Source organism: Lynx canadensis, chromosome X, assembly GCF_007474595.2.
Source record: "Lynx canadensis isolate LIC74 chromosome X, mLynCan4.pri.v2, whole genome shotgun sequence".
Taxonomy (NCBI): domain Eukaryota; kingdom Metazoa; phylum Chordata; class Mammalia; order Carnivora; family Felidae; genus Lynx; species Lynx canadensis.
Genome location: NC_044321.2, coordinates 58,578,514 through 58,592,575, shown reverse-complemented (window position 1 = coordinate 58,592,575; position 14,062 = coordinate 58,578,514). Strand labels below are relative to the sequence as shown.

General features: G+C 40.6%; 1 long non-coding RNA gene across 16 annotated transcripts in view; it reads left to right on the top strand.

Moving 5' to 3' along the window:
• Positions 1–14,062, top strand: part of LOC115507568 — a 53,273-nt gene that overhangs the window by 517 nt on the left and 38,694 nt on the right. For 12 of the 16 annotated variants that reach the window (XR_003966720.1, XR_003966721.1, XR_003966715.1 and 9 more), the window contains exons 2-4: positions 9,264–9,404; positions 10,244–10,431; positions 10,863–10,966. This is a non-coding gene — a long non-coding RNA (uncharacterized LOC115507568). Of the gene's footprint in view, positions 1–426; positions 636–4,234; positions 5,330–9,263; positions 9,405–10,243; positions 10,432–10,862; positions 10,967–14,062 lie in introns of those variants that run through there. The other 4 variants (XR_003966706.1, XR_003966707.1, XR_003966714.1 and 1 more) reach the window with 4 other exon arrangements.

Below are 14,062 nucleotides of genomic sequence, written 5' to 3'. Positions count from 1 at the left end.
GGGTGGTGGGTCTTATTAAGGAATCTGAGGGCACGCCATCTCCTCCCTGGGGGCCGGTTCAGAGTCCATCTAGATTTGCTCTCTGCCGTCACCTGCAATGCCGTCTTTCCCATATTCCACTTCCCTAGTTTATCACACCTACCTCCATTAGGAAACGCTGGTAGTGGCTCTCCTTGAGCACTGAGGCACAAGTATGGCGAGAGACACATCCCGATAGCATCAGGCATGTATATATAAGAAACCAAGGAGGAAGGAGGGCAGGGAATAGGGGAGGACGGTCTTGGTGCGCATGTGTATTTGGGAGGTTGGGGGAGGCGCGGGATCGCGCACACATATTTGAGAAGACCTGATGTGAGGGGGAAGGGGCCCCAGCTCGGGAGAGTGGGAGGTAAGCACGCGCAAGCTTGGGTGGGGGGGGGGGAATAGAGTGCGTATTTAAGAGAGCGGAATTCCCAGTACACAGTTGGCAGCCACGGTTGGAAGGGAAAGTGAAGGCGCGCATGCGTATTTGAGACGACATTGTGACGGTTGGCTTTAGGAGGGGAGAGGGGCGCATGCGTATTTCAGACGGAATGACGGGGAGGGGAGGCGCGCACTGTAGGTGTGGTTACGATTGCAAAATGGCGAGGGGGGAGGTAAGTTGTCTTTGCTAGGTCATTTTGGGCTGGGGGGCCCTGCAGAGAAGTACAGCTACCTTTCTGGTTGGGTGAAAGGATCTGCCGAGTTGGAGTTGCCCTAGGCTGTGGCCAAATTCACCAGAAATTAACCTAGAATCTTAGCCCTTCAGTGGTCCATTGATAAATGTGGGTTTGAAAATGCAGAGGCGATGATGACTCTGTGAAAGGTTTCGGCAGCTGGTGTGTGTAAGAAATGCGTAAAACGGGAGCCTTGGGGACAGGGCACATTCTGGCAATACACAGTTGGAGGGCTCTCTGTCAGACTTTGGGCCGCTGTACTTGGCACTCGACACATTCTCTCATCCCTTCAGATTTGCAGAACACGGTGATTGCAGTATTGTGAGTCTACTGTTAGTTGGTCGGAAGCCCTTGCTTTTCTCACTTGCAGAACATAGGGCTGAGGATTTGGCTGTTTCCAAGTGCTTGTTACACTTTAAACCCAGGATTTGGGTAAATGGAAATGGTGGTGTGAAGGTGACCTGGGTTCATACCCTTTCCTCGAAATTATTTTTTTCTGCAAAATTTTAGCCTAGGGGGAGGACTTTTTTAGGTAGCCCTACTGTCGTGGATCTCAAGAGGGCTGTCAGTGAGGATCTATTGTAAATCACTAAAACTAACAGTTTAGCACTTAAATATGTAGCAGAAAGGGCACAGGATTCAAAATTGAAGAGACAGGTCTTTTCCAGTGATCCTAGTTGTGATATCGTAGTGGTCCTTTTCCTTCTCTGGGCCTATTTCTCTATTTATAATAATAATTGTATTCAAACGTCTGTAGCACTTAAAACTATGTGCCAGGTACTTGTCTACCTGCTTTTACACGTGCCTCAACTCATTTAGTACTTTCGGCAATCTTACTAAATAGCAGTACCGTTATTCAGATTTTACACGTGAGAAATGTGGGGGACACAGATTAAGTAATTTGCCCAAGGCTTTACATCCATTTGAATGGCTGAAACTGGATTTTTGTCCAGGTTGTATGGGTCCATAATGTTGTGTTCTTAACTATTATGCTTTAATTCCCTAAAATGAGGGGGCAAATTTAAGGGACCCTTCTTTTATGATTTCAAAAATTTTTTTGTAACTTACCTGTGCTGTTTAAGAAGGGAGACCTGTTTGCTCTTGGCTACTTTTTACTCGGTGCGTCCTACAGGGTTACATATGTAGAAGACAAAACGTAAAAATTGTTGATTTGCAGCCTACCGGGGCGGCCATCCTTATCTATCCTTGTCTTCTATGCTTTTTGTTCTGCCGAGGGTTTAAAATGGCCGACTGCGGCAGGCTGGACACACCCATCTTGTTTTGCCTGATTTGAGATCTGGTCAAATGCTTTGAGAAAGCAGTCTTTTGCTGCGGTAGAGATTTTTTCTTACCCATTATTAATATTATGGTGTGTTAATACAAATGTCCAATAGTAAAGTCAGGTTATTGCCTTTTTTCCCCCTTATAATAGAAGACTGAAAATACATGCATTTCCTTTATTATTGGTTAGGATAGATTCACTGAATTGGAATTACTGTATCAATGCGTTTTTAACATTCAATATGTACTGATAAAGTTCATTCCGAAAAGGTCGTACCAAATTTTACTCATACAAGTATTAAGTGGTGTTTGTTTTTTAAAAAGATGTTATGGATAAAAACAAGTATTATTTTAATTTTGCATTTCTTTGGTTATTAGTGAGTTTGGACTCCTTCCTCCATATATTTCTTAGCAGTTTAATTTTCTTTCAAGTGATGTTAGTTCATATCTTACACTGATTCATCTGTTGGAGTTTTTAGTTTAGTGTTATTGTTATTATCTGTTTGAAAGTGTTTTTCAAATAAAGGCTATTACTCAGATTTCTGCATTGTTATATACTCCAGGTTATTGTTTACCTTTTAATTTTTGTTTTCAAATATTTGGTTCGTAGAGATTTGAAAGCAAGTAGTAACTTTGTCCATCTTCTATTTTGTGATTTTTTTTCCATTAAGTTTGAATAGTTCCCTCAATCTAGAAATTTGGTAAATATTCATTATAGCTTTGTCTGAGGATAACCATCAGGTATAGGGAAGAAGGATCTGTAATTTTACCACCCAGAGATAACCAGTGTTTATAAATGTGTTCACATCTTTTCATTCCCTGCATTTTTCTACAGTTGATCATGTATTTTTACTGTTTTATGTTCTGTTTTGTGTTTAACATTATAACATGCATTTTTCCATGCTAAACATTGTTTGCAGTTGTCATGTAATGGTTTCATGATATATTGTTGTATGGAAATATTTTAGGATTTTCAGTAAAGTATTACAATGAATGTCTTTTCATTTTCATTTAGTTTTTATTGTTTATCTATTTTGAGTTATTTCTTTATAGAGTTCCAGAATTAGAATGGTTCATCAAAAAGTTTGAACATTATAGAGATTTGCTACAGTAACATTCCAAAAAAATATGTCATTTTTTTGTGCCCAGCTATTTAGGTATTTAGAATATTTTTTTTTGCTAACTTTATATGTAAAAGAACGGTATCTTTGTTTTATGATCCATTTCTCTGATTATTGGTGAGGCTGAATTCTCAAATGTTAATTATTAACTCTTCCCTTTGTGAACTATTCAATTTGGGTATGAATGTTAAGTATTTGTAAGAGCTGTATATTATGTGTTCTGTATAAGGATCTATTATCCTTGTCATTTATTGCAAAGGATACATGTGATTTGTTGCACATATACTCCTAGCATATGTTGCCTTTGAGTCTTAAAAAATGTTTGTGATTCCAAAGACAACTGCTTTGTGGAATACCTGTCCGATTCTTGGTAGCCATTTTGAGATAACGTTTCTTTGTCCTTTAAATAGATAGCTATTTCTTTTTATCTAAAGGAGAGCAGTCTTGAATGCTGCATAGCATTATTGCACCCTGGCTATGGATGTGGGAAGAAGACATGGCAACATTTTGTCCCTAATAAGAAACCAACTTATACAACACACAAAACAGTAGTACCCTCGCCCCCATCCATTCTGGGACTGATCTTATTTTGAATATTCACGAGTGATGTGGGAGACAGTATGGACATAGTGCGATGTCCACATATAGAGAGAACACTAAGCACTTTGAGGGTGTAAAATGCTGGTAGGAACAAACTGTAACACCTGAGAAGGCATTGTGAGTGTGGGCTGATCGTGATAGAATAGAACAGTGTAGGCAAGAGCAATATAATGACTTCAGGGGAAACTAATGTGTTAAGCGTATAAAATAGTGGCCTCAGAGACATTGAATCCCAAGACAGGGATCCCAGTGTAAATGGCAACAGTTTATTGATGTCATCAGCTCAATTTGCTGGTGCAGACACAAAAGAGCCATTAAAAACATAGGCCCTATTAAGAACAGTATGGGATGCAGAAAAATTCCATCCTGTCTTTGTATAAAACCATCTGAGCCAAGTGACTAGTAATCTCTTCACAAGAAGTCTGTTACTGTAACTCAGTTTGAAAAGTGGTTGGGAAGAGTGTATTACCTCATTTCATTTTTCTTATTTATTATGAGGTAGGTAATTTAGAGAATCTTTAATTATATTTATTAAGTAAATCTTTCTAAATTATTATTCCCAATACATGAGCTATATACTATCTCATATATGTATTTAAAAACATTCTAATTTTTATATTTTCAGTTAATGGGGGGGATTATAGGATTTAGAGGTGCCAAGTCATTTGTTACGTATTGCTTTTTGCTATCCAGTTACACTGGGTTAATTTAGTTAGTCATAAGTTCCCATTTTTCAGCATTTTGTTAGTTGCAGATGTTAAACCAGGCTTAGGTATGGGGGTGGGGAGGTTGACAGATGTATAAGCAGCAAAACAAAACAAGAACAGAGCCTGCATTGTAGAGGAGGTGGTGGAGAAGGTCCTTTCTAGAGGTCTATGCCTACCTTAAGCATAAGAATCCTATCATGCCAATATCTAGTTCCTGAACCCATGTCTGATCAGGAGTTAGGGAGAGCCTGGATATTTGAAATAGCCTAAAAGCATTTAACCTTTGATTTCCACAATTTGTTCCTCCCCTCTGTTGTTACAGCCAGCAGCAGCCTGGAGCAGCGCCCCTGGAAAGAAATTTTACATCGGCCATTATAATACAACCTGATAAGTGTTACAGCACTTACCAGGTTGTATTGTAATTGTCTGTGTATATGCCTGTCTCCTTTCCTATGTTATCAGTTAGACTGTGAGCTCCTTGAGGGCAGGGACAGAGTCTTCTCCAGAGCCCAGCCTGGCACATTAGTAGGCTTCAGTAAATGTTTATTGGATGAATAAATGAATGACTCATCAACAAACATTTATCGTGTGCCTGCTAAGGTGATCTCCACAGGCTCTGGACTGTCAACTGTTTATTCAAAATGCATGTGGTCAGAAACTTGGTGTTTCTTTCTAATTATGTATCTATCGTAAGAGTTTTTCTGAGATAATGCTATTTTTTTGTGTGTTTGGATTTCAGTCCTTGGTATTTACAGATGTTGCTACTGTTGTTGCTGCTGACAGCCTCTTCCTTGGTGGGACCTGGGTGATAGCTGCCAGATCATGAGCCTCATCCTCACTGCCCAGTGTTTGCTCAATGGTTCCTGTTTGTAGAATCATCCCCTTTTCACCCCTCCTCAGATCATCCTTCAAATGGTGTTCCTAGGTAGGGCTCCACATTCTAGATATAGGTAGACAAATACAGCCCATGGACTGTCTGGTTTTGCAGATAAAGTTCTATTGGATCATGTGTTATTTGTTGATATTTGGTCTGTGGCCCTTTTGGCCTGCAAAGGCAGTGTTGAATAGCTCCGTCAGAGATCCAGCTGGCCCATAAAGCCTACCCTTTACAGAAAATGATTGCCTACCTTGCTTTGGATCATTACTTAACAGTGATGGTTTAATTTCCCTCTCCATTCACCAAAGATACTTCTGGCACCTCAGAAACTCATTTATTTACCTCATTCGTTACTGCTTATAACAAGTCTTTTTCCTATTTTACAGATGGGCCAGCTAGAACGCATCAAACTAGATGCTTATAAGGCCTCCACCAGAGTCCTACAGTCAGTCAGTTATACCATGTACTTCAACATCAAGTTTTGAGCTTCATCTCTAGAAATTCCTTTTGTTATATCCTAACCTGAAGAATGTGGCCATATCATACCTTGGTGCCTTATGCCTTGACCCCCTCCTTCCTACACAGCTCTTTGCAATGAGAATATGGAAAATAACAAATTAATGTGAGATAAGGCAGACAGGTAGGCTGAGGCAAATGTTTACAGGTCTGAATGCTAATGCACAAAGAAATGGGGTTTCTGAAATACTCACTTGCTTAGACTTAATACAGTTAAGGAGCCTGGACTTCCAAGAGCTTAGGACCTTCCCCTTTACCATCCCTAACCTCCCACACTGTTGTCTTGGTTACCTGCCTGTGGATATATTGTGATTCATTTCAGGTCATTAAAAAGTTGAGAGCTCCCAAGTCCAGTTCAAGAAAGCTAGATCTAAAAAAAATAAAATGGAAAGAATATAGGATAGTTTCATTTCAGGAGTGAAATGGAGAGAAAGGCCTTACTTACAGCATTATTTTTCAAGCTGCTTGCTGGATTTTTCCCAGCATTCTAGTATGAAAAATTTTAAATATACATATAGAAAAGCTAAAGAGTTGTACATTGAAAGCCCATCTATCTACCAACTAGATGTTACAACTAACGTCTTGCCATATTTGCTTTATTGCATATTCATCCATCTTTGTCAGATAGGTTTTTAAAATGTTTGTGTTGTCATCCATTTTGATCTCATCTGTATCTGACCCACATGGTACTGAAAAAATAGTTTCTTTGGATTCTTCTCTGTATTTCGCAAGTTGGCATGGATACTACTGCAGCCTAAATATGTGGGCTGATCTGCCTGGCAGTGAGATTCCAGGGAGAGAAGCCATTTGGTTTCTGAAAGAAAATGGTTGCTGCTCACTGTTTAGTGAAAATGATAGGAGAAGGAAGGATGGAAGTCCAGGTTCCAGTGTCAGTGAATCTTCTAATTGTATATTGTTCTACACTCCATTCACTTCACTGCCTTGCGGGGGTCAGGGGTGGGGGAGCAGGTGGTTTTCTGAGCAGCTTCTACTTGGTTCTTACCTTTTAGACTTGATGAAAAAACAACGAAGTCACATCAAAATGCCACTGAGGTGATTTAGCATTAGCACAATTCCTTGCAATTTTAGCAGATGGATTTTTAATTTGGAGTACTGTCAAATAATATTCTTGTGGACCTTTTCTATTAGCAACAGCTGCAGAGTCCATTTAGGAATCACCATGAACTGAAATCTTAATTTATCCTCATTATGAACATGATAATGGTAAACATTTCCAGTTTGTGTCTGTCTCCCTTCATTTAATCTCAAGGGCAGAGACTGTATCTTACTCATCTTTGTAATTCTCTTAGTAATAAATGTTTGTATTCATAAGAAACTGCGTTATTGCATTTAATACCCATCACATGGGCAAATGTTAAAAAATGTTACACTAGTGTTAGTGGGGTTACCCAATTTCAGTATAATTCTTTGTAGGGGCAGTTTGGCAGTATATATTAGTGGGCAGAATAAATATTGTCTGACTTTTGACCATGCAATTTCATTTCTAGGGCTATACCCCAAAATATTCTAAAAGAAATATTCTAAGGCTATTCTAAAAGATGTAGGTATGGGAATGTTCACAATGTTCATAGCAATAAAAAATGGAAAATTGCCTGTTGATGAATAATTTGGGTAAATAAATTTTGATGTATTCATGCAATATTATAATATGGCATTAAAATAAAAACCTTAAATAAAAATAGTCTTACAGATGAATATTTTACTTGGAAAGGTGTATCAAGTATATTAATTGAAAAAAAGGCTAGAGAGTAATAATACAGTTCTCATCTAATGTTTGTAAAATAAAAATGTTTGTGTACAATAAGTAGTTGGAAGAACATACTCAGTGTTAAACTTGCTGGGATTCTATGATTTTTACTTTCTATCTTTAATACATTCCTGGAATTTTTTTCTCACAGTGTACATTTATGACTTTCAAAGTTAGACGAACACTGAAGCTATTTCCATTTTGAAATTTGTTGACCTAAACAGAAGCGGAATAAATTGGGTGGTAGGGGGGCCGGAAACTGGAGCAATTTCGTTTGGAAAAGAGCTAGATGGAGTGGGGGAAGGGAGTGGTGGAAAGAAAATCTCTGTCTTCAGAGAAAGTCCATAACTGCCAGCTACTCTATTCTTGACTCCTTAGTGAAGGCATTTCATGCATCAGGGTTTACATTTACCATTTATTTCCCAATTCTGCCCTTTACAAATTTCTTTCCCATTCTTGTCCCTCTGGTCTGTATGTAACAAGCTAAAAATAATTACTAGTGGCAGCAGCTGCTTGTAGGTGTCCAGATCTTACTCTAGTAATACCTGCATTGATTTATCCAATAAAGAGATGGCTCAAACTCATCAAGACTCCTGCTCCCCTCCCCCAGTGCTTGGCCAGCATGAAATCTTCCCCATTTATGGTGGGAGAGCTTTCTGCCTGGCTGTCATGATTATTAGTAGATTATAAGACATTTTTGTTGGTGGCTAATGACACAGTTAAAAATGAGCCCTGAGAAACTGCTCCTTGGGTTTTTCTGGGGTTTGAGGGTTGTCTGCATCTCACCGGGTGACAGGAAACCTAGTTGCGTTAGCTTGTGCTACCAGCATCTGATGCTATTAATAACCTGGGGTGGGTTGTTTTTCATGCTAAGCAGCTAGGGACTGGGAAACTTAGAGGCAATAGGCTGCTTCCTTAGAAAGAAAGGACACTTGGGGATCTTAACTTATCCTGTGTGGGTCTTAGGTCTCAGAGCTCCATTCTTCCTAGTGGTTGAGTCTTGGAGATAGGGGAGTAGGCATTGGCCTACCTAGCTCCCTCCCTTTAATCATTTTGGTAACCCGGGCAGCTGATAAGGGGATAGATATGTTCAATTCCTTTTCACGTACAGCTAAGGTGAGTCCTGGTGGAAGTTGGGATTGTAAATGATAGCCCAGAGCCCAGGGTTTTGTTACCTTTTCTCATTAGTGTGAACCAAATGCCATCCAATGACTAGCTAGATGGAGGTTTCATTCACTTTTTCGGAGCTCTTTTAGCCAGGAATACAGAATGGAGGGTCATATCTGCCAGACATAGAAGGACCCCTAAGAAATCAAGTTTACTCCCATTCAAAGGTAAGGATATTGAGGTCTAAAGAGGGTAAAGGCTTGGAGGTAGCTAGGAAGATTAAACATCACACTTCATATCTGAGTTCTAACACTTTGATACATCTATTTTCTTGGTGCCTGTAAATGCAAGTTATCTCATTTAAAATGGATGCAAGAATTCTTATTAAATAATAATTGTAGATATTGGAACAGTCTTCCAGATAGAGAATATAATTGGCGCTAATAGTAATGCTTACCAAGAGCAAAATCTGAGATCTATGGTGTGGGCTGGATGACTTGACTGAGGTGGTAAAAGTAAATTAAAGCTGTATCTCAAAACTTGGCTATCCTGTGTTACATTTGTTTCTTCTTCCTTCCCTCTATCCTATAGGTGACACCAAATGTGATCAGAAGCCATGCCCATGGTGAAGAGATATACTGAACCCGGCCTGGCCCAGTGAGGTTACTAGAGAATTGGGAAAGGCTTAAATAAGTATCCTGCACATGGTTATCAAATCATTGTAAAGTCTTGGTAAGTGGTTAGCGGCTTTAGTAGGCTAGCCCAGTTACTGGGAAGGGACAGGGAAGGTAGTCTTAATAGATATTAGGCAATTACTTGGTATTTTCCCCATCATGGTATGAATAAAAAGCATCTTAAAATATTCGGACTACACAGAAAGCAGTGAGCCTAACCTTTCATTTTTTAAGTTTCTTTTTTAAATTTTTTTGAGAGAGAACATGAGCATGAGTTGGAGAGGGGCAGAGAGAGAGGGAGAGAGAATCCCAAGCAAGCTCAAAGTCCAGTGTGGGGCTCGAACTCACGAACCCTGAGATCATGACCTGAACCAAAATCAAGAGATGCTTAACTGACTGAGCCACCCAGGTGCCCCCAACCTTTCATTTTTTCATCCTCTCATTTTGTATATCTTGCCCAAGATTATAGCTAGTTAGTGTAGGAAATGGATTTGAATTTAAGCCAGTACTGTGTCTTTTTACCCAGTGCTTCCTCTAGGTTCCATCTAAGTGTAAGGAGGCCATATGAGAGAGAAATGTCTTTATTTCACACTGAAATTTTTTCTTAAGTTTATTTATTTATTTTGAGAGAGACAGAGACATTGCAAGTCGGGGAGAGGCAGAAAGAGGGGGAGAGAGAGGATCCCAAGCAGCCTGTATTCTGCCAGCACAGAGCCCGACGCAGAGCTCAAACTCACAAAACTGTAGGATCGTGACCTGAGCCAAAATCAAGAGCCGGACATTTAACCGACTGAGCTACCTTGGGTGCCCCTCACATTGAAAGATTTTTATAATAGCCTCTGATATTGTTCTTTCCCAATGAAGGAAATTTTCATGGTGTAAATTTTTTTTATGCAGAAAATCATCTGGAATGCTTGTTAAAAATGCAGATTTCTGGGCAGCCAGAAACCTTGCACTAGTCAAGAGCAACACTAAGACCCACCTGTCATTTATATTGAGGCTTCCTGCCCGGTGGGTTCATCAGCAAGCCAGAATGAATCACCATTGCTGTGTGTGGATCCTTGTGAGGCAGCTGGGAAGTCTTGGTAAGCTGCCAGTGGTTTGGGTGGGGTTCCCCCATTGGTAGTAGAGAAGAGACGGTTGTGATGGACACTTCCCCCGCTTCCTTAAACAGACAGTTACTAAGTGCTTACTAGTTGCCAGAGACTATTCTAGATATTAACAAAGTTCAGCCATCTTGGAACTTTCATTCTTATGAGAGTAGACAGAGGAACAAAGAACCAGGGAAAGCATAAAGTATCATACATGTTACATCAGAAGTTTTCCATTATGGTATGAAAATTGTGTTAAAAATGGGTGGGTTAGGCTAAGCAACACCTTGTGTATTTTCCCCACTTCCCATTCTTCCTTTTAATACCTGCCCCTGTCTTTCAGTGCAGTGGAGGCTGACCAAGCTGAGTATGAGAGGGTTATAGGTGATGAAAGCAATCTTTTTCCTTTTTGTTACCCTCACTAGGCTAAATTGTGAAGGATGTCTTTTGAAAAGTGTTCTAGAGAGTCTACTGGTTTTCCCACATGAGTGAACGTGTAGCAGAAGAGAGGATCCTCTCAGTGATTAAGGTAAATAGGGGAGGAAAGGATGACTTTGCCCTAACTCCTATCAGGGAGGCTCTTAGAAATGTCATTTCTGGGTGTCAATACTTTTACTTTCTTTTTAAATTTTGTTTGTTTGTTTGTTTATATTCAAGTTAATTAACATACAGGGTAATTACGATTTCAGGAGTAGAACCCAGTGATTCATCTCTTGCATATGACACCCAATGCTCATCCCGAAAAATGCCCTTCTTAATGTCCATCACCCATGTATAGCCCACACCCCCCCCAACCACATCAAGCCTCAGTTTGTTCTCTGTATTTAAGAGTCTCTTATGGTTTGTCTCCCTCTCTGTTTTTATCTTATTTTTCCTTCTCTTCCCCTATGTTCATCTGTTCAGTTTCTGAAATTCCACATATGAGTAAAATTATATGATATGTCATTCTCTGACTTGTCTTGCTTAGCATAATACCCTCCACTTCTATCCATGTTTTTGCAAATGGCAAGATTTCATTCTTTTTCATCGCCGAGTGGTATTCCATTTTACATATGTATATATATATGGTATATATATATATATCACATGACTTTAAAGCCTGTAGTTTATTCTGTAATACATTTTTCTTGAAACAATTGGGGTAAATTATCTTGTTTACCCAGTCTGTAATCACCCCTGCAGAGGATCAGAACTAAAATGGTTGCCAAGTAAACTAGGCAACATAAGCTACAGTCACAAATAAAGGCAGGACACTAATTATACTCCTCTTAAGGGGAGAGTGTCTTTTTAACCAGACTTGTTGAGAGTTTTTATCAGACAGTGGAGCTACATCTTGTCGAAAGTCAGCTCATAGCAGAGGCTCCATATTTCAGCGGTAGCCAAGTTAGTAATTTCAGAGATAGCAGTGTCTTCTGGATTGCACTTAAACCAATTGGACTAGTGTTCATTTTGGACTCCTAAGGGATCAGCCCCCTGATGGGATCCAGGGAGCATTTAAATGGTCCATAGTTAAGAGAAGAGAGGCACAAAATCAGGTTCTTTGCTGACACTGGTCTAGTCTGGGGCCAATAAAGCCCCTGTGTTTTGGACACCACTTTGAGTCTGATACACCACTGAAAAGTGCTCTTCTGGCACCACCCTTGAACTCATTACCTCAGATGTCTGGATCAGTGGGTCCAAATCTTGGTAGACCACTTTCACTCACTTTGTCTGAACCTAAGAATCTGCAATCATGGCACGGACAAGCCAACCCACATGGAATACCTACAACGCAGAAAGACTTTTGCCCTCAGTGGAGCACAGGCACCAGGTCCTCTCCTTTCATTCATTTTCCTCCTCCTTCCTAACACAGAGCTAGACACCCAGTAAATAACCCCTTCACACGTGCAGCACAGCAGTTAACAAAGGCTTCAGTAAGAAAGTGCCTTTGTCAGAGTTGGCCTGCTGACCCCAGTGTTGGAGGAGATTATTGACACGACGTGACCACTGGTTGACCCTTGAGCTTGACCCAGGCAAATGGAGGTTCCTCACTCTTTCCCTGTCCTTGGAGTGTACAGTTTCTGCACTAGGAACTGTTTCAAGGATGGAGCCTTGAAAAGGTAAGGTGTGGTATAGACCGTCTGGATGGCACATGTGACTGAACCACGTTAAGGCCTCTATACCTACAAACCTTTAAGACTCTGGCAGAGGGGTACAGACATCTGCTAGTCTCTGGCTGCCCGAGACAAGCCTCATAAGTTCCCTTGCTTATTAAAACCACTGCCTACCAATCTGGAGTGGTCTACCTCTTTCAGCAGTTTCCTTTGCCCCATGCGTATATGGACCAGCTGGGAACCAACACTCAGACACTAGGGGAGGTCAGGTCTTTCTGCTGCATCACTGGTAGGAGGGGCTGAGAACGGGCAGGAGTGACTGCCATACAGCAGACTCAGGCTGCAGGCCAGCCTGGTGGGACCAGCTGGCCTAGGAGAGCCAGTCACACGGCTTGACCTGTGGCTGCCACCATGATCAGGGCCATCCTGAGAGGTAGCTTTTGCCCTCATGGACAGGGAAAGACCAGAAGGTCACAACCCATCTCATCAGAGAAAAGGGAGGCAGGGAATGAAAACACAACACTGCTGGTAAGCAGATCTCTGCCACAAACCTTGGCAGAGCACACACCTTTCTGAAGAGCCTGAGCCTGTACAAGCCAAGACATAAACAAGTACAGAATGTCCCCTTCATCATTTCACCTATAGGTGGGGTAGGTAGTCTAAGGAGTTCACACAGGGATCAGGGCAAAAAGTTGATGGGGGAGGGGCGGTAAATAAGGTTCCAGAAGGGTAAAATAGGACTAGAAGAATTCACCGTGACTGGTCAGTTCTCTGTCACCTTATACCATGATCACAATTCAAATTTAATCACTCATTTTATTTATTTATTTATTTTTATTTATTTTATTTTATTTTATTTTTTTTATATATATGAAATTTATTGACAAATTGGTTTCCATACAACACCCAGTGCTCATCCCAAAAGGTGCCCTCCTCAATACCCATCACCCACCCTCCCCTCCCTCCCACCCCCCATCAACCCTCACTTTGTTCTCAGTTTTTAACAGTCTCTTATGCTTTGGCTCTCTCCCACTCTAATGTCCTTTTTTTTTTTTTTTTTATTTCCTCTCCCCCATGGGTTCCTGTTAAGTTTCTCAGGATCCACATAAGAGTGAAACCATATGGTATCTGTCTTTCTCTGTATGGCTTATTTCACTTAGCATCACACTCTCCAGTTCCATCCACGTTGCTACAAAAGGCCATATTTCATTTTTTCTCATTGCCACGTAGTATTCCATTGTGTATATAAACCACAATTTCTTTATCCATTCATCAGTTGATGGACATTTAGGCTCTTTCCATAATTTGGCTATTGTTGAGAGTGCTGCTATGAACATTGGGGTACAAGTGCCGCTATGCATCAGTACTCCTGTATCCCTTGGGTAAATTCCTAGCAGTGCTATTGCTGGGTCATAGGGTAGGTCTATTTTTAATTTTCTGAGGAACCTCCACACTGCTTTCCAGAGCGGCTGCACCAATTTGCATCCCCACCAACAGTGCAAGAGGGTTCCCGTTTCTCCACATCCTCTCCA